We start from the raw sequence: 21,721 nt of genomic DNA on the forward strand, positions 1-21,721 counted from the left end.
AAGCAAAACCCAACATTTCTTGATGAAAAAGAAAAGAAAAAACCAAGTATTTATATTTACCACTATAATAAAAGTAACATATTTCTAAGTTTCAAAAACCAACAAGAAAAAATATTACATGAATTACATACACTGGTAGAAGGGAAAGTAGATGTTAGTCAAAGCTGATTATCTTACGAATGAGTAAACTGAATCAGAAAGGTAAAGTTATAAATAGCATAGCTAATCTATATTTGAATGGAGAAAAGAAATAGAACTATGGAGCTTCCAATTAAGTTTAACCTTTACTAAATACAGACTGAGGTAAGAGTCCATCCATCTTACTCATCTTTATATAAGCTGATCTAAAGCCAAGGATTGGCTCAATAAATATCTATTAAGCTGGACTAAGCAATTCATATTCCAGTAAGAGTCAGCGTCCTGACGGGCACAGTGTCTCATGCCTGTAATCCCAGCACTTTGAGAGGCCGAGGCGGGCGGATCACAAGGTCAGGAGATTGAGACCATCCTGGCCAACATGGTGAAACCCCATCTCTACTGAAAATACAAAAATAGCTGGGTGTGGTGGCGTGTGCCTGTAATCCCAGCTACTTGGGAGGCTGAGCAGGAGAATCGCTTGAACCCAGGAGGCAGAGATTACAGTGAGCTGAGATCGTGCCGCTGCACTCCAGCCTGGTGACAGAGTGAGAATCCATCTCAAACAAAACAAAACAAAACAAGAGTCAGCTTCCTAAACACTGCAATAGAAAACTGAACAAGAACATGAACACCAATTTCACAGGAAAGGATGTGAATGGTCCACAAAGAAATAAAAAGATACTAAACCTCAGCAGTAATTAAGTGAAATACAAATTAAAACGAGATAGCTCCACATGTACCATATCGGCAAAAGTATAAGAATATGATAGTATAAAATGTTGACAAAGATGTAGAGCCAAAGAAACTCTCATCTCACCAGTGGCAGGGTAAACATAACCAGCACTTTCTCGCCTAGATACTATTCTAAACCATATGAAACCAGTTTTTGAAGATCAAAAACAACTGAGCATTGGCAATTACACAGATAGTTGACCCTTGAACAATGTGGCGGTTAGGGATGCCAATCCCCCATGCATTTGGAAATCTACGTATAAGTTTTGATTCCCCAAAAATGTAACTCAGCTATACTTTTTCTCTTAAAAATCTGTCATCGTGACATTTTAAAAGTCAAACCTCTTTCTATAAGCAACAAACCATCCTTTGCTGGCATTAAATTCTCCAGCTTTAGATCCTTTACCTTCCTTATGCTTTATGTATCATATAATGACTTCACTTTTTCTCAAATCATATTCTACAGGTATGCCTTTCTTACAGCATTCCCGTGCCCACATAAGAGCTGGATTTTCAATACGAGATAAAAAGGGATTTTGCAAAAGGTGCAAAGTTTTCTCACACATTGGCATAGCTATAGCTACAGATTCATGAATATTCTTTTTTTTTTTTTTTTTTTTTAAATAGAGTCTCCCTCTGTTGCCCAGGTTGGATGGAGTGCACTGGTGCAATCTCGGTTCACTGCAACCCACCTCCAGGGTTCAAGCAATTCTCCTGTCTCAGCCTCCAGAGTAGCTGGGATTACAGGTGCCCGCCACCATGCCCAGCTAATTTTTGTATTTTTATTTCTATTTTATTTTATCAAGACAGAGTTTTTGCTCTGTTACCCAGGCTGGAGTGTAATGGCATGATCTCACTCACCGCAACCTCCACCTCCTGGGTTCAAGAGATTCTCCTGCCTCAGCCTCCAAAGTAGCTGGGATTACAGGCGCCCACCACCATGCCCAGCTAATTTCTGTATTTTTAGTAGAGACGAGGTTTCACCATGTTGGCCAGGCTGGTCTTGAACTTGACCTCAGGTGATCCACCCACCTCAGTCTCCCAAAGGGCTAGGATTACAGGTGTGAGCTACCGCGTCCAGCCATAATTTTTGTATTTGTAGTAGAAACGCTGTTTTGCCATGTTGGCCAGGCTGGTCTCGAACTCCTGACCTCAAGTCATCCGCCTGCCTTGGCCTCCCAAAGTGCTGGGATTACAAGCATGAGCCACTGTGCCTGGCCATGAATTTTATTTTCTTTATGATAGTCCTTTTGCTGGATTCATTTATCTTGAAATAGCGGGCAACCACAGCCACAGACTTCTATCTAAGGTACACATCAAGCAATTTAACTTTTTCTTGTAGTGTCATGACATTTCTCTGCTGCTTGGGAGCACTTCCAACATCACTAGTAGCACTTCAAGGTTTATGATATTACAACAAACATGACAATAAATTACACAGGAATTGGGAGAAAGCACTTTTTACTGTGATGTGCAATTTACTAAAGATACAAACTGCTCACCAGGAGATGATTAGCATCACACACCATTTTAAGCAGATTCTCAAAACACCTGAATTTACCACAACAGCAACAGAATGTTGGAATTACTACAGTAGAACAGTAAAAAGTACAGTTAATTTTATAGAGTTATAATTTAATACTGCATCTTTACATTTGTTTACAGTTCTCTCCACTGAGAGTAGCACCACTTACCGAGAGTAGCACCATGTCCAGTCTCTAAGTGTTTGCATAAATTTTGATACATTTTAACTTTTTATGATGGATTTGTATATATTTTATGGTAGTAAATGATAAAATAAGCTAGTATCTACTGTTTTATGCATTGATGACATACCTCCAAACTTAATTTTTTATATATATATTTTTTTTAGGCTATACAATTTGCAAGTTTTTTCAATTTGTCAAAAATCTCCAAAAAATTTCCCAATATACTTACTGAAAAAAACTGCGTGTAAGTGGAGCCTTGAAAGGGTCAACCGTACATAAAAAAATCTCTTAACCTCTGTACCAGGAGACAAACAGAAGAATGTTCATAAAAGCACTGTTTGTAATTAGAAAAGTTGAAAAGGACCCAAATGTCCACCAGTCACACAAGGATAAACTACGGAATGGAATTGTACAATGGAATCCTATAAAAAGTAAGTTAAAGAAAGAACCGAACCACACCCTTAAATATGAATGATTCTCAGTTGTGCACAGTGGTTCACACCTATAATCTCAGCACTCTGGGAGGCCGAGGGGGGATCATCACTTGAGCCCAGAAGTTCAAGATCAGCCTGGGCAACACAGCAAGACCCCATCTCAAAAAAAGAAAAGAAAAGAAAATTTTGGCCTGGTTCAGTGACTCACGTCTGCAATCCCAACACTTTGGGAGGCTAAGATGGGATGATCTCTTGAGTCTAGGAGTTTGAGACCAGCCTGGGCAACATGGCAAAAACCTGTCTCTACAACATATTACCCAGTCATGCTGTAGTCCCAGCTACTTGGGAGCATGTCTGTAGTCCCAGCTACTTGGGAGGCTGAGGTAGGAGGATTGCTTGAGCCTGGGAGGTAGAGATTACAGTGAGCCAAGATCATCCCACTACAATCCAGTCTGGATGACAGAGCAAGACCCTGCCTCAAAAAAATTTTTTTAAATAATAATTTTTAAAAATCCATTCACAATATTATCCCAAACAACACAAAATTAAAAAAAAAAAAACTTAGAAATAAATTTAACCAAAGATGTGTAAGCCATGTTACTTCCTTTCTTAAAGATCTCTAGCTTTTATCTGACCTAAATAAAAACTCCCTACCATGCCATAAGACGTTCTCCAATATCTAAGCCAGACTAATCCCTGAAGTTTCATCATCTCTTTCTTCTCCCCTATATAATCTGCTCCAGCCACACTGAACTTCTTACCATTCACCTTCTTCACATTTTCCCACTTCTGTCTGGGAACAACTTCCTCACTCCATTCTCCAGCAACACCCTTTCTAAGACGCAGCTAGAACATTACGACTTCAATGAAGTCTTTCCTGGCTCTTAATTAAAAGTAGTCCCTTCTTTCTCCATGCTTCCTTGGTATTGTTTCTATTCTTATCATACACTTATAACAATGTGCTCAAATTTCCTTTGTGGTAGTCTGAATTCTAACACCAGAACCTGAGCTTTGTATTTGAAATGCTCAGCAAAGTGGCTGATGTAGAGTAGCCAATAAAAGTGTACTGAATAAATAAATTTGTAATCTAGAAGATCCACATCCATTTATATTGCCCAAAATCTGGGTTACCTTACACACAAAAAAAGAGGCAATACAGTTAAGGCAGTATGGTATAGAAGTTAAAAGTGCAAGCTGTGTTCTAATTAAGATGGTAAATTAAACACACATCTGCATTTGTTGCCTGCCCATACCCCAGCTAAAACAATATTAAAGGGTTTTTTTTAGCAAAGGCATAAACACACAAGGATGAGGAGAATGGGAAAGGAAGACAAGAACAACAAAATCTTGAAAGTGTTTAAATAAGTGTTAAAGTATTCTCAGAAAATTTAATCCTAAATGGTGAGAGGGAAATCATAAAACTAACTCAATTTGTGTCACAAAATAGGCAAAAACTCATGAATTGGTGCTTTTACATATGTCTGGAAGTGAGGATGAAGACAGTAGTGTAAAATAAGGACTAAAAGTTTGTTTAAAAAGCAGAGGATCACTAAATTCCCACTACCATCCCCAAGAAACGTTCTTAATCTTATTACTAGGAATAGATCAAAGGGAGGGCCTTCGGAGAGCCAGTGGTATTGTGGTAGGCAGAAAAATGGCCCACCAAAAAATGACAACACCCTAATCCCCGGAACCTGTAAATATGTGGTTAACATGACAAATGCCTTTGCAGATGGGATTAAGGACTCTGAGATGAAGATATTATCCCAGATTATATAGGTGGGGCTAATTGCATGGCATGGTACTTTAAAATCTGAGAATCTTTCCTAGGCTGTGGTCAGAGGGAGATGTGACTACAGAAGAAGAATCAGAGATATGCTATGCAGCTGGCATGATGAACATGGAGAATGGAAGCCATAAGCAAGGAATGAGGGTGGCCTCTAGGAGCTGGAAAAGACAAGAACATAGATTGGCCCCTAGAGCCTTCAGAAAGGGATGCAGCTATACCAATACCTTGATTTTAGTCCAGTAAAACCCACATCTGACTTCTAACCCAAAGAACCATACAACGATAAGTTTGTGTTGTTTTAAGCCACTAAGTCTGTGGTAATTTGTTACAGTAACATAAAATAAATTCAGGGACCACACTGAAAACATGGGGATTATGTAAATGTACAGATACCACCAGATCCTGTCTAATCAGAGTTCTCAGAATCCCTAGCGCTAGGCCTTCTTCACCGTCTAGGCAGGAGACTGGAACATAACTCTGGAGGAACTCCAACTAGGTCTAAAGTTAATCATAATGGAGATACCAACTATGACAGAAAACTGTTAGCTGCTCACTAAAATCTAGTTCCCTCACTTTCAGGGCACACCATTTCACCCTCCCCTGAATTTAGGTGGAGCCATACAACACAGTTCTGGCCAGCAGAATGTGGCTGGTAGTCTGTGGTATGCCAGAACTGGCATGAAAGCCTATTGGGTGTATCTCTTTCTTCTGCATTTGGTGACATCATGTTGGTAGCTTGAAATTGGTCACGGTGAAGTATTTATACCACAAAGATCAGCAAATGCTATAAATCAGAGCTTTTTTCCTCCCAGATGATCAGGTTGTTAAAAATATACTATCCAAGCCTCACTCATGAAAATTCCTGCAAAATCTTCCATGCTAACTAGATGTAGAAGTTCCTTTGCCCCCTTCTCAAGAATGATTAAAAAAAAAAAAAAAGCCCACATGAAAGGTTCCAGTTGACCAAGAACACCAACGCTGGACTTTATGTAAGTGAGAAACAAACTTTTATTATGTTAAGTCACGAAGATTTGGGGAGTTGTAGTTACAACAATTCCAATTCCTACACGACTTAAATTGCCTAGCTTGATTACCTCAAGTAAAGATTGCATAGGCAACCTCTAATCATGGATTGAGAGCTTCCAATCAGCTTTCAGTACTCTATCCTTAGAAAGGAGCAGTCAATCAAGGATTACTGGACAGTTGAAGACAACTCTAATATAGGTGCAGCAAACCACCATGGCACGTGTATACCTATGTAACAAACCTTCCCATTCTGCACATGTATCCCAGAACTTAAACTATAATAAAAAATAAAAATTAAAAAAAAATTTGTTAAAGAAGTTAAACATAAAACAGGGGAAAAAGCAACTCAGAGGAAACAAACCAAGTAAAGAGAAGAAAAATTTAAAATATGTATCATTAATATGAGAGGTAAGAAAAGATAATACAACTATAAAGTAACAGTATACAATAAAAGAGTGAAATTCAGAAATAAAGAAGCTCATGGGAATTCAAAATATAAGGAGAAATTTTAAAAATTCAGTAGAAAACTGGAAAATAAAGTTGAGAAAATAGAGCCAAAGGGCACAAAGATAGCAAACGAAAGAGAAAGAATAAGAAATGTAGAAGAGTCCAGAGAAATTCAGAGAAACTGAAAAAAGGAGACTGAGAACAGTAAATGAAGAAATGTTTCCAGTACAGGACAAAAGTTTCTACAATCAAAGGACCCATCAAGTACCCAGCACAATAAATGAAAATAGACCCATGGCAAGGGTCTGTGAAACTATAGAAACTCTGTCCCCAAAACAGGAATCTATAACTTTTTGGAAGGTATAAATGATCACACATGAAAGAAAAGTAATCAGAATGCTTCAGACTTTTAGATAGCAACACTGGAAACAAAAAGGTAATGGAGCATATATCAAAGTTCTGAGAAAAAATTCAAACCTAAAATTTTATATGCAGTCAATCTGGAGTCATAAGAATTTTTGGGCATGCATGCCAGGTCACAAAAAATCTACTTCCCATGATCTTTTCTCAAGAAATTACTGGAGGGTATTACTGGCTCCTCCAATGGCAGGATAATAAACAAAGAAACGAAGCAATAGGAGGAAACACAGGAAACAAGCAAAACAAATCCCCTAAAATAATAAAGATCCCTGCATGACTGCCTTACAACCGGTCGGGATTGGTCCTAGTCAAAAGGCTCCAGAAGAGACTTAAAATTTAAGAACATAAAACAGGGGATGCTGGCAAGATGGCCGAATAGGAACAGCTCCAGTCTCCAACTCCCAGCGCGAGCGACACAGAAGACCGGTGATTTCTGCGTTTTCAACTGAGGTACTGGGGTCATCTCGCTAGGGAGTGCCGGACAATCGGTGCTGGTCAGCTGCTGCAGCCTGACCAGCGTGAGCTGAAGCAGGGCAAGGCATCGCCTCACCTGGAAGCGCAAGGGGGACGGAATCCCTTTTTCCTAGCCAGGGGAACTGAGACACACAACACCTGGAAAATCGGGTAACTCCCACCCCAATACTGCGCTTTAAGGAAACAGGCACACCAGGAGAATATATCCCACACCTGGCCGGGAGGGTCCCACGCCCACGGAGCCTCCCTCACTGCTAACACAGCCGTCTGCGGCGATCTATCCGCAAGGCAGCAGCGAGGCTGGGGGAGGGGCGCCCGCCATTGCTGAGGCTTAAGTAGGTAAACAAAGCCGCTGGGAAGCTCGAACTGGGTGGAGCTCACAGCAGCTCAAGGAAGCCTGCCTGTCTCTGTAGACTCTACCTCTGCGGACAGTGCACAGCTGCAGCCCATTAGGGGAAAGAGACGGGGGCGGTGCAGACACGAACGACTCTGTCTGACAGCTTTGGGGAGAGCCGTGGATCTCCTAACGCGGAGGTTGAGATCCGAGAATGGACAGACTGCCTGCTCAGGTGGGTCCCTGACCCCTGAGTAGCCTAGCTGGGAGACATCCCCCACTAGGGGGTCTGACACCCCACACCTCACAGGGTGGCGTCATCCCTGAGAGGAAACTTCCAAAGAAGAATCAGACAGGTACACTCGCTGTTCAGCAATATTCTATCTTCGGCAACTCTGCTGCTGATACCCAGGCAACAGGGTCTGGAGTGGACCTTAAGCAATCTCCAACAGACCAACAGACAGTCCTTCTGACTGTCAGACGGAAAACTATCAAACAGGAAGACACACCTATACCAAAACCCCATCCGTACGTCACCATCATCAAAGTCCAGAGACAGATAAAACCACAAAGATGGGGAGAAGCAGGGCAGAAAAGCTGGAAATTCAAAAAATAAGAGCGCATCTCCCCCTGCAAAGGAGCGCAGCCCATCGCCAGCAACGGATCAAAGCTGGTCAGAGAATGACTTTGACGAGATGAGAGAAGAAGGCTTCACTCCATCAAACCTCTCAGAGCTAAGGAGGAATTACGTACCCAGCGCAAAGAACTAAAATCTTGAAAAAAAAGTGGAAGAATGACAGCTAGATTAATTAATGCAGAGAAGATCATAAACGAAATGACAGAGATGAAAACCATGACACGAGAAATACGTGACAAATGCACAAGCTTCAGTAACCGACTCGATCAACTGGAAGAAAGAGTATCAGCGATTGAGGATCAAATGAATGAAATGAAGCGAGAAGAGAACCAAAAGAAAAAAGAAGAAAAAGAAATGAACAAAATCTGCAAGAAGTATGGGATTATGTAAAAAGACCAAATCTACGTCTGATTGGGGTGCCTGAAAGTGAGGGGAAAATGGAACCAAGTTGGAAAACACTCTTCAGGATATCATCCAGGAGAACTTCCCCAACCTAGTAGGGCAGGCCAACATTCAAATTCAGGAAACAGAGAACGCCACAAAGATACTCCTCCAGAAGAGCAACTCCAAGACACATAATTGCCAGATTCACCAAAGTTGAAATGAAGGAAAAAATCTTAAGGGCAGCCAGAGAGAAAGGTCGGGTTACCCACAGGGAAGCCCATCAGAATACAGCAGACCTCTCGGCAGAAACTCTACAAGCCAGAAGAGAGTGGGGGCCAATATTCAACGTTCTTAAAGAAAAGAATTTTCAACCCAGAATATCATATCCAGCCAAACTAAGCTTCATCAGTGAAGGAGAAATAAAATCCTTTACAGATAAGCAAATGCTTAGAGATTTTGTCACCACCAGGCCTGCCTTACAAGAGACCCTGAAGGAAGCCCTAAACATGGAAGGAACAAGCGGTACCAGCCATTGCAAAAACATGCCAAAATGTAAAGACCATCGAGGCTAGGAAGAAACTGCATCAACTAACGAGCAAATAACCAGTTAATATCATAATGACAGGATCAAGTTCACACATAACAATATTACCTTAATGTCAATGGACTAAATGCTCCAATTAAAAGACACAGACTGGCAAACTGGATCAAGGTCAAGACCCATCAGTCTGCTGTATTCAGGAGACCCATCTCACATGCAGAGACATACATAGGCTCAAAATAAAGGGATGGAGGAAGATCTACCAAGCAAATGGAGAACAAAAAAAAGCAGGGGTTGCAATCCTAGTCTCTGATAAAACAGACTTTAAACCATCAAAGATCAAAAGAGACAAAGAAGGCCATTACATCATGGTAAAGGGATCAATTCAACAGGAAGAGCTAACTCTCCTAAATATATATGCACCCAATACAGGAGCACCCAGATTCATAAAGCAAGTCCTTAGAGACCTACAAAGAGACTTAGACTCCCATACAATAATGGGAGACTTCAACACTCCACTGTCAACATTAGACAGATCAACGAGACAGAAAGTTAACAGGATATCCAGGAATTGAACTCATCTCTGCACCAAGCGGACCTAATAGACATCTATAGAACTCTCCACCCCAAATCAACAGAATATCATTCTTCTCAGCACACATCGCACTTATTCCAAATTGACCACATAATTGGAAGTAAAGCACTCCTCAGCAAATGTACAAGAACAGAAATTAAACAACTGTCTCTCAGACCACAGTGCAATCAAACTAGAACTCAGGACTAAGAAACTCAATCCAAACCGCTCAACTACATGGAAACTGAACAACCTGCTCCTGAATGACTACTGGGTACATAACGAAATGAAAGCAGAATAAAGATGTTCTTTGAAACCAATGAGAACAAAGATACAACATACCAGAATCTCTGGACACATTTAAGCAGTGTGTAGAGGGAAATTTATAGCACTAAATGCCACAAGAGAAAGCAGGAGAGATCTAAAATGGACACTCTAACATCACAATTAAAAGAACTAGAGAGGCAAGAGCAACACATTCAAAAGCTAGCAGAAGGCAAGAAATAACTAAGATCAGAGCAGAACTGAAGGAGATAGAGACACAAAAAACCCTCCAAAAAATCAATGAATCCAGGATTGGAAAAAAGATCAACAAAATTGACAGACCGCTAGCTAGACTAATAAAGAAGAAAAGAGAGAGGAATCAAATAGACGCAATAAAAAATGATAAAGGGGATATCACCACCGACCCCACAGAAATACAAACTACCATCAGAGAATACTATAAACACCTCTACGCAAATCAACTAGAAAATCTAGAAGAAATGGATAATTTCCTGGACACTTACACTCTCCAAGACTAAACCAGGAAGAAGTTGAATCCCTGAATAGACCAATAGCAGGCTCTGAAATTGAGGCAACAATTAATAGCCTACCCACCAAAAAAAGTCCAGGACCAGATGGATTCACAGCTGAATTCTACCAGAGGTACAAGGTGGAGCTGGTACCATTCCTTCTGAAACTATTTCAATCAATAGAAAAAGAGGGAATCCTCCCTAACTCTTTTTATGAGGCCAACATCATCCTGATACCAAAGCCTGGCAGAGACACAACAAAAAGAGAGAATTTTAGACAATATCCCTGATGAACATCGATGCAAAAATCCTCAATAAAATACTGGCAAACCGGATTCAGCAGCACATCAAAAAGCTTATCCACCATGATCAAGTGGCTTCATCCCTGGGATGCAAGGCTGGTTCAACATTCGCAAATCAATAAACATAATCCAGCATATAAACAGAACCAAAGACAGAACCACATGATTATCTCAATAGATGCAGAAAAGGCTTTTGACAAATTCACCAGCCCTTTATGCTAAAACGCTCAATAATTTGGTATTGATGGAACGTACCTCAAAATAATAAGAGCTATTTATGACAAACCCACAGCTAATATCATACTGAATGGGCAAAAAACTGGAAAAATTCCCTTGAAAAGTGGCACAAGACAGGGATGCCCTCTCTCACCACTCCTATTCAACATAGTGTTGGAAGTTCTGGCTAGGGCAATCAGGCAAGAGAAGAAATCAAGGGTATCCAGTTAGGAAAAGAAGAAGTCAAATTGTCCCTGTTTGCAGATGACATGATTGTATATTTAGAAAACCCCATTGTCTCAGCCCAAAATCTGCTTAAGCTGATAAGCAACTTCAGCAAAGTCTCAGGATACAAAATTAATGTGCAAAAATCACAAGCTTCTTATACACCAGTAACAGACAAGCAGAGAGCCAAATCAGGAATCAACTTCCATTCACAATTGCTTCAAAGAGAATCAAATACCTAGGAATCCAGCTTACAAGGGATGTAAAGGACCTCTTCAAGGAGAACTACAAACCACTGCTCAGTGAAATCAAAGAGGACACAAACAAATGGAAGAACATACCATGCTCATGGATAGGAAGAATCAATATCGTGAAAATGGCCATACTGCCCAAGGTGATTTATAGATTCAATGCCATCCCCATCAAGCTACCAATGACTTTCTTCACAGAATTGGAAAAAACGGCTTTAAAGTTCATATGGAACCAAAAAAGAGCCCGCATTGCCAAGACAATCCTAAGTCAAAAGGACAAAGCTGGAGGCGTCACGCTACCTGACTTCAAACTATACTACAAGGCTACAGTAACCAAAACAGCATGGTACTGGTACCACAACAGAGATATAGACCAATGGAACAGAACAGAGTCCTCAGAAATAATACCACACATCTACAGCCATCTGATCTTTGACAAACCTGAGAGAAACAAGAAATGGGGAAAGGATTCCCTATTTAATAAATGGTGCTGGGAAATTGGCTAGCCATAAGTAGAAAGCTGAAACTGGATCCTTTCCTTACCCCTTATACGAAAATTAATTCAAGATGGATTAGAGACTTAAATGTTAGACCTAATACCATAAAAACCCTAGAAGAAAATCTAGGTAGTACCATTCAGGACATAGGCATGGGCAAGGACTTCATGTCTAAAACACCAAAAGCAACGGCAGCAAAAGCAAAAATTGACACATGGGATCTAATTAAACTAAAGAGCTTTTGCACAGCCAAGAAACTACCATCAGAGTGAACAGGCAACCTACAGAATGGGAAAAAATTTTTGCAACCTACTCATCTGACAAAGGGCTAATATCCAGAATCTACCAGAACTCAAACAAATATACAAGAAAAAAGCAAACAACCCCATCAAAAAGTGGGGAAAGGATATGAACAGACATTTCTCAAAAAGACATCCATACAGCCAACAGACACATGAAAAATGCTCATCATCACTGGCCATCAGAGAAATGCAAATCAAAACCACAATGAGATACCATCTCACACCAGTTAGAATGGCAATCATTAAGAAGTCAGGAAACACAGGTGTTGGAGAGGATGTGGAGAAATAGGAACACTTTTACACTGTTGGTGGATTGTAAACTAGTTCAACCATTATGGAAAACAGTATGGCGATTCCTCAAGGATCTAGAACTAGATGTACCATATGACCCAGCCATCCCTACTGGGTATATACCCAAAGGATTATAAATTACTCTACTACAAAGACACATGCACACGTTTGTTTATTGCGGCACTATTCACAATAGCAAAGACTTGGAATCAACCCAAATGTCCATCTGTGACAGACTGATTAAGAAAATGTGGCACATATACACCATGGAATACTATGCAGCCATCAAAAAGGATGAGTTTGCGTCCTTTGTAGGGACATGGATGCAGCTGGAAACCATCATTCTTAGCAAACTATCACAAAGAAGAGAAACAAACCCGCATGTTCTCACTCATAGGTGGGAACTGAACAATGAGATCACTTGGACTCGGGAAGGGGAACATCACACACTGGGGCCTATCATGGGGAGGGGGGAGGAGGGAGGGATTGCATTGGGGAGTTATACATGATATAAACGTCATGCACATGTACCCTAGAACTTAAAGTAATAAAAAAAAAATAAAAAAAAAAAAAATAAAAAAAAAAAAAAAAAAAAAAAAAAAAACAAAACAAAACAAAGAAAGCATAAGATTTAGACAACTGGCAAAGATGTAAATTAGTGATAAGCGCATTAAACACTACATCAAAAGAAAAGACAATTACAACCTTTAAGGAAAATAAAATGTCAGGAAAGAAAAAACAGTACAGTTTACAACATGGCTTGGCTAAAGAAAGTGTTTACATAATAAATTAATGTAAACATCAAAACACTGATCTAACGAAAATTATGAAATAACTATGAGGGGACTGGGAATTAGTTATGGAGGAGAGAACAGCCAAATAATCAATTTTAATAGCAGAATAAATCACGTCTACAAATAAGTCAGGCAGTAAAACAAGTACATTATTTAGACACATGTACATAAACACTGAAAGCAGCTAAAAGTAGTTACTTGTGGAAAAGGAGAAATGAAGGAATGTTATTTTTCATAATAAACCTTATGAAACTATTAGATTCTTTAACCAATATGTATGTATTACTTGAAGAAACAAACTAAAAGAAGGGAAAGAGGAGAGTAAATAATCTGCAACCAGATATATGGGTTTATTCCTGGATGTACTCTTTGTTAACTGTGTGACTCTGAGTAAATTACTTACCCTTTCTGTGCCTGAGTTTTCCTCATTTGTAGCATAGAGAAACCAATAGTATCTACCTCATGGTGGTGTTGTGAGAACTGAGTTCATACACTTACTTTATACATATATGTACATACTCATAGAATGATATCTGGCACATAATAAGCATGCATTAACACTGACTTATTTTTAAGTACTACCTCTGGGCCTTATCTGAAAAGTCAGTTCTAGAATTCTAAGGACAATAAAATCTTATAGGAAGTTTTCTTTTAAGGAATGTTATCTTTCTGCATTATATTACTGCTTATCAAGGAAGAGGTCAACTGTGCTAACCTTTAACTATGTTTCATTATATTGACAGTGAAAGAATTTCTCATAGGAACTTCAACTGCTGCCATCTGGAATTTTCTTAGGATGCTGGCAATACTCAATGAAGAGAATCAGTAGGGTGGTTACCAGAGACTGGTGGTGGGAATAAAAGGAGGAATGGGGAAAGCAAAAATGTTGATCAAATGGTAGTTAGACTGGAGGAATAAGTTTTTGTGATCTACTGAACTGCATGGTGACTGCAGTTAATAATAATGTATATTTTAAAACTTCCAAAAGAATGTATTTTTAACATTCTCCCCACAAAGAAATAACAAGTTGGTGAGATGACAGATACGTTGCTGGGTGCGGTGGCTCACGTTTGTAATCCCAGCACTTTGGGAGGCCAAGGCCAAGGATCACTTGAAGCCAAGAATTTCATACCACCCTAGGCTACAAAGTGAGACTCCATCAAAACAAAACAAAACAAAATGTTTCAAAAACTTAGTTGAGCACGGTGGCGGGCACCTGTAGTCCTGGCTACCAAGGAGGCCGAGCCAAAAGGATCCCTTGAAGCCCTTGAAAAGGTTGAGGCTGCAGTGACCTAATGATCACACCACTGCCCGTCAGCCTGGGCATCAGTGCACTCCAGCCTGGGAGACAGAGCAAGATGATATTACTTAAAAAAAAAAAAAAAGAAGATGCTGGATATATTAACCAGTTTGATTGAATTCTTTTATAATGTATACATAGATCAAAACATCACACTGTACCCCATTAATACGCACAATTATTATGTCAATTAAAAATGAATTTAAAAAATAGGAAAGAATGCCTTAAAATTTTAATCAAACATCCAAAGGCTAAGCTAAACTTAAATAAGTATCTGCTGACATAAAACTATTTCCCTTATTTAACTTAACAGCTTTCATTAAGGAGCCTAGAACTTACTTCAGGCTGATCAGATTTCCTAACAGTATAGTTTCACAACAGAAGTCAAGAGACCTATATTTCAGTTGGTCACAACTCCTAGATTACATCAGTCTAAAGATGACTACAGTTACAAAAAGGCAAAAACTTTTATTATTTTAATATTTAATGCATTAATGAAAAACAAAAATAAACTTTAAAAAATCAGAAACCCACTAATAATATTTTCTGTTTTCCTACGTTTCCCTCCTGTCCTTATGCATATATCACAAAGGCAACTTTAAAACTTCCCTCTAATCATATCAATGTCATTATCCTCATCATTCTTTTAAAAATTTAGAAAAGTATTTTCTTAAAATGCATTCGTTCACTCTGATAGATGTTAAAATATACAGGATTACCAAGATCAAAGACAAACAGCGTATGATCTAATACAAGAAGTAAAACATAAGATATCATTATTTTGAACTTACAGTTTTGTATTTTGCCTTTTTTATATTTCAAAAAAAGAAACAATTCCTCATAATCAATTGGGCGCAGCGGCTCACGCCTATCATCCCAGCACTTTGGGAGGCCAAGGTGGGAGGATCACTTGAGGCCAGGAGTTCCAGACAAGCCTGGGCAACATGGTGAAACTCCATCTCTACAAAAAAATACAAAAATTAGCTGGGCATGATGATGCGTGCCTGTAGTCCCAGTTACTCAGGAGGGTGAGGTAGGAGGATCGCCTGAGCCCAGAGAGATCAAGGCTGCAAGTGAGCTGTGATCATACCACTGGACTCCAGCCTAGGTGGCTGTGAGGTCCTGGTTGAATAAAAATATTAAAATAGGACTGGGCACGGTGGCTCACGCCGTAATCCCTGCACTTTGGGAGGCCAAGGCAAAAAGACCATTTGAGGTCAGGAGTACAAGACTGCCCTGATCAACATGGTGAAACCCCGTCTCTACTAAAAATACAAAAAAAGTGGCCAGGCATGGTGGTGTATGCCTGTAGTCCCAGCTACTCAGGAGACTGAGGCAGGAGAATCGCTTGAACCTGGGAGGTGGAGGCTGCAGTGAGCTGAGATTGCACCACTGCACTCCAGCCTGGGTTACAGAGAGAAACTCCATCTCAAAAACACACACACACACACACACACACACACACACACACACACATCTATATATATAGAGAGAAAATAACTCTTCATAATAAAAGGTGCAGGGCAATTTCTGACATAATAGTAGCACAAATAACATACTGTAAGAAGTCAAGAGGAACAATGATTTTGAGCAGCAATATTGTCATCTTCAAAGAAAAGTGACAGATACTGAGGAAGGGCCTTCAAGAATAGGTAGAATTCAAAAATAAAGAGAATGGGGAGTATGAAGTTACACGAAGGGCAGAAGTAAAAATGTGGACAAAATCACAGAATCAAGAAAATATATGAAGAATAATAAGTTTATGTTGCACTTAAAAAAAAGAGATGTCTGAGGACAAAGCCTCAGAGCACTCCAAACATTTAGGAATCATGAAAAAGAGAAGACCCTAGCAAAGAAAATTCAGTTAGTGTGTTTTCTGCCAATGCCTCTCCTAAGTGAGAAGTCTGGATGGAGACTCTGTGTACATGGGCAGGCCTAACTTCAGCCAGAGTGTGCAAAGAACCAGCAATCAGGATGGCAGGATTCTTAAATCCCAAACAAGAAGAGACTAGGGCACTACAATAGTAACTTAATTAGAACTCTCCAAGATATCTCATTAAATTTCTTCAGAGAAGAATTCTCTCATATTTTCTCTTATAATGTACAAAAAATGCTTAGCACACACAAAAAAGTACTAAACAAATGGCAGGTATGATTAACGCCCTAAACCACCATCAACCATTCTGCTTTGGTTTGAATGTATCCCCCAAAGTTCATGTGTTGGAAATTTAATCTCCAATACAACAGTGTTAAAAGGTAAGACCTTTAAAAGGTGGTAAGGTCATGAGGGCTCTGCTCTCATGAATGAATGAAGGTCATTATTACAGGAGTGGGTTTGTTATCAAAGCGAGTTTGCGCCCACATTTGCCCACATGTGCACACCATGTGATGCCTTCCACCATGTTATGATGTACCAGGAAGGCCCTCACCACATATGGCTCCCTGACCTTGGACTTCCCAGCCTCCAGAACTGTGAACCAAATAAATTTCTGTTCACTATAAATTACCCAGTCTCAAGTATTCTGTTATAGAAGCACAAAATGAACTAAAACACATATTAAAATGTTTCACAGTTTCAGGGGCAAACATTCTATTACTGAAATAACAAAAAGCTGAGAAGGTGACAGACTGAGTTTGAAATATTTAGAGAGTCAACCATGGTGGCAGCTGGAAGGTCTAAGAACGCCAAGAACAAGATAAAATCTGGGAGGAAAACTTGGGGTAAAGTACCAAGACAATTCAATAGGGAGAGAATAACCAACAAATGGTGCTCAAACAACTAAATATCCACATGTAAAAGAATGAAAGTGGATCCCCACCTCATACCATACACAAAACTAACCTGACATGAACCACTGACCTAGGTATAAGAATTAAGGCTACTAAACTCTTGAAAGGAAAAATGGTTACAAGATTTTGACCTTGGAGTAGGCAAAGATTTTTGAGATAGGATACCAAAAGCTCAAGTGAAGAAAAAAGAGATAAGCTAGATGATATCAAAATTCAAAACCACTGTGCTGTAAGTGACAGCAGCAAGAAAGTAAAAAGACAACCTATGGAATGGGAGGAGATACGTGCACAACATACACCTGATAAAGGATTTGCACTTAGAGTATATTAAGAACTCCTACAAGTCAATAATAAAATGACAACTCAACTTAAAAACAGGCAAAGGATTTGAATATATATTCCTTTCAAAGATATATGTAAATGGACGATAATCACATGAAGAGATGTTCAACATCATCTGTCATCGGGAAAATGTAAGTGAAAATCACAATGAGATACTACTTGATACCCATCAGGACAGCTAGAATAAAAATGACTGACAATAAGAATAGTTGGTTAGGACATGAAGAAACTGGAGCCCTCAGACATTGTTGGTGGGAAGGCACAATGGTACAGTCACTTTAGAATATAGTCTGGCATTTTTCCAAATAATTAAACATATTCTTACCATATGATTTGGCAATTTTACTCCCAATTACATACCCAAGAGAAATGAGAACATATAGTCACACAAAAATTCCTACATGAATGCTCATAGCATCATTACTCATAGTAACCAAAAAGTGGAAACAACCCAAATGTCCACCAATTGATCAATGAACAAACAAGATGCAGTGCATATATACCTCTCCATACTAAAATATCATTTGGCTATAAAAAGTAATGAAATATTAATATATGCAACAACATAGGCGAACCCTGAAAGCATCATGTTAAGTAAAAGAAGCGGCCGGGCGCGGTGGCTCAAGCCTGTAATCCCAGCACTTTGGGAGGCCGAGACGGGCGGATCACGAGGTCAGGAGATCGAGACCATCCTGGCTAACACGGTGAAACCCCGTCTCTACTAAAAAAATACAAAAAATTAGCCGGGCGAGATGGCGGGCGCCTGTAGTCCCAGCTACTCGGGAGGCTGAGGCAGGAGAATGGCGTGAACCCGGGAGGCGGAGCTTGCAGTGAGCTGAGATCCGGCCACTGCACTCCAGCCTGGGCGACGGAGCGAGACTCCGTCTCAAAAAAAAAAAAAAAAAGTAAAAGAAGCCAATCACAAGACTGTAATACTTCATGATTCCATTTATATAAAATGTTCAGAATAGAAAAATCTATGGAAACAAAACAGATTAGTGGTTGCCAGGGATGGTGGGGAGTGGGGATTGAAGAGTGACTGCTAATAGGTACTATATTTCATTTAGTTTGATAAAAATGTTCTAAACTTAGATTGTGGCGATGGTTGCACACCATGATATAATTCTAGAAGCCACTGAGATGTTTTTTAAAAAGGTTGGCTAATTCTCAGAGAAAAAGAAAAAAGCTGAGGCAACTTCTATAGCCATACTTTCTCCTATAAAAGTCTTCTTACAGAACTTTTCTGTGGAAGAGTGGGACTTTGCATTTTATAATAGGCAGCAAGGTCATTCTAAAACAGGGCCCACATACTCTGGTTTCTCTTCAGATCTTATAAACCTTTTGCCTTTTACCAAAACAGGGCCCATATAATTTAAACATTGGGGTTTTTGGAAAATAAAATAAAAGAGATCATTCATTCTGAGAAAATACAAAGAGTATTTGAGAACAATCTCTGGTGTGTTCTATGGTCCTATGACTAACTACATGATCTTTCAATTAGAAGTAGGAAGTAACAAGCAGTAATAAAAGTAATCATTATTATTTACACAACAATTACTAAGTCTTTCTATTTCAGGTTCTGCAACCATTCTCTTATTTAATCTCATCAAAAAACCTTACTCAAAATTGAAGTCCACATTGGTTATAGTATACTATACAATGTACTATTATATAGTAATTAAAAAATCATTTTCTGGGTATGATACCAAAAACAAGCACTAGCAACAACAACAACAGCAACAACAACAAAACCCGTAAGTTAAATCTCATTAAAATGTTGTATCAAAGGACACTATCAACAGAGTAAAAAGGCACAGAATTAGAGAAAATATTTGCAAATCATATATACAATAGGAGACTGATATCTAGAATATATTTTTAAAACTCCTACAACTAAACAATAAAAGCAAACAACTGAATATTAAAATGGGCAAAAGACTCAAATAGATATTTTTCCAAAGATACACAAATGGCCAATAAACACATGAAAGGATCCGCAACAGCACTAGTCACCAAAGAAATGCAAATCAAAACCATAACGAGATATCACTTCATAAACATTTAGGATGGCTATTTTCAAAAAACACAAAGTCACGTGGATGTAGAGAAGCTAAACCCTTTGTGCATTGCTGGTGGGAATGTAAAACGGTGCAGCCGCTGTGGAAAATGATGTGGCGCTTCCCCAGAAAAAAGCAAAGCATAAAACCACCATATCATCTAACAATTCCACTTCTAGGTATGTACCTAGAAAAAGTAAAAGCAGGAACTCAAACAGGTATCTGTACATCTATGTTCACAGCAGCATTATTCAGAATAGCCAAACGATGAAGCAACTTAAGTTTCCACTGACAAACGGATCCACAAAATACGGCATTGAGAAAGAAACTTTTATCTGAGGAATGTAAGTCCTTTTAAATGATCTGGCCCAGAAAGGCTTCCAAATGTGACAGCAATCACATCCTACTTCCCTCCTTTGAGCTATGATAAATATTTATCTATTGAAACTGCTTTATACTGCCACAAATAACTAGAAAATAACCTAATAATGCTACACCACACATTATAACCAACTCCCTGTATCTCAACAATGTTAGTCAATCATTAACCAACGTTGTAGCTATAAACTAGTGAGAATTCTTGACAGACAACTTAGTATCATCCCACTCCATGTCCCCTTTATTTAATGCCTGACTCTCCCAGGCAACTGTTCTCATTTTGGCTCAAGTAAACTCTTTGAATACTATTTTGTGCTTGAGCCTCTTCCTTTTAGGTCGATGGTATGTACACACATACAATGAAATATTATTGCATCTTAACAATTAAGGAAGTTTTGATACACGCTACACAACATGAGCGAACTTCGAAGACATACTGAAAGAAAAGCCAGTTTCAAAAAGACAAAAATTCCATGATGCCTCCTATATGAGGTTCTTATAGCAGTCAAATTCATAGAGACACAAAGTAGAATGGTGTTTGCCAGGTACTAGGAGAAGGGGACAATGGGAAGTTAGTGTTTAATGTGTAAGGAGTTTCTTCTGGGAAAGATTAAGTTCTACAGATGGATGGTGGTGATACAACAATGTGAATATACTTCATGCCACAAAACTGTACACTTGGAACTGTTAAAATGATAAATTTTATGTTATATATTTTTACTACAATAAAGTTCATTTTATAACCCTTTCATATCACACTAAGATATATTAATGACAGGAAATAGCAGGATATGTATGCGGTAGAATCAACCGGTACTCTTCCTCAGTAAGTACAAGGTAATCGAAACAATTCGGTGAGTCTGGAATATTAAAAGATAGTCCTTTCCTCCTGAGTAACAAAGAGAACTGTGACTGACAGTAAGTGATTCTTGTAATTACATCAGGATTGCAAGAGTGCAAAAATGTAAATGCTTTTTGGCACAATAGAGGTGGGTCCAGTGGGCTTCACATAAACTCTATTCACATATAATGAAGACAATAAGCTAAGAAAAAAAATCATTTTCCTCTTGAGTTGTGTTACTTTACAGGTGACTTAGGAAAGCTTGATCACAGGTCTCATTGATAGAGAGGCTGCACAGAACTGGAGCACTCATATTTTTTGTTTCTTTTGCTTTTTGGTTTTTGTTTTTTCTTTTTCAGGAGACAGGGGTCCTGCTATGGTTGCCTAGCATGGCCTCAACTCCTGGGCTCAAGCAATCTTCCCACCTTAGCCTCCCAAGTAGCTGGGACTATAGGCACACACCATGCCTGGTTTTGATGCACTGACTTTTATCTTCATTCACTGGCCTAGCAACCCCATCTTTTCAGAGCCTAACAATAACTGGGTAGAGAAGAAAGTAACTAATCAGAGGAGAGCCTCACGGCCCCTTCTGCAGAGGCACAGTTCAAATGGCAAAATACAAGTATGATTTGAAGAGGAGTATCTCCTCTTGTGGAGAACATGCTGGGCATGATGTCATCAAACTGAATGATGTCAAGAAGG

The 21,721-nt window shown here is 39.2% G+C and overlaps 1 protein-coding gene across 6 annotated transcripts in view; it reads right to left on the reverse strand.

Annotated features, from left to right (window-relative positions):
* AP3S1 (adaptor related protein complex 3 subunit sigma 1) overlaps positions 1-21,721 on the reverse strand; it is a 72,161-nt gene that overhangs the window by 42,353 nt on the left and 8,087 nt on the right. The window lies entirely within an intron of this gene.

The sequence above is a fragment of the Trachypithecus francoisi genome, unplaced genomic scaffold, assembly GCF_009764315.1.
Source record: "Trachypithecus francoisi isolate TF-2019V2 unplaced genomic scaffold, Tfra_2.0 Lachesis_group2, whole genome shotgun sequence".
Lineage (NCBI taxonomy): Eukaryota > Metazoa > Chordata > Mammalia > Primates > Cercopithecidae > Trachypithecus > Trachypithecus francoisi.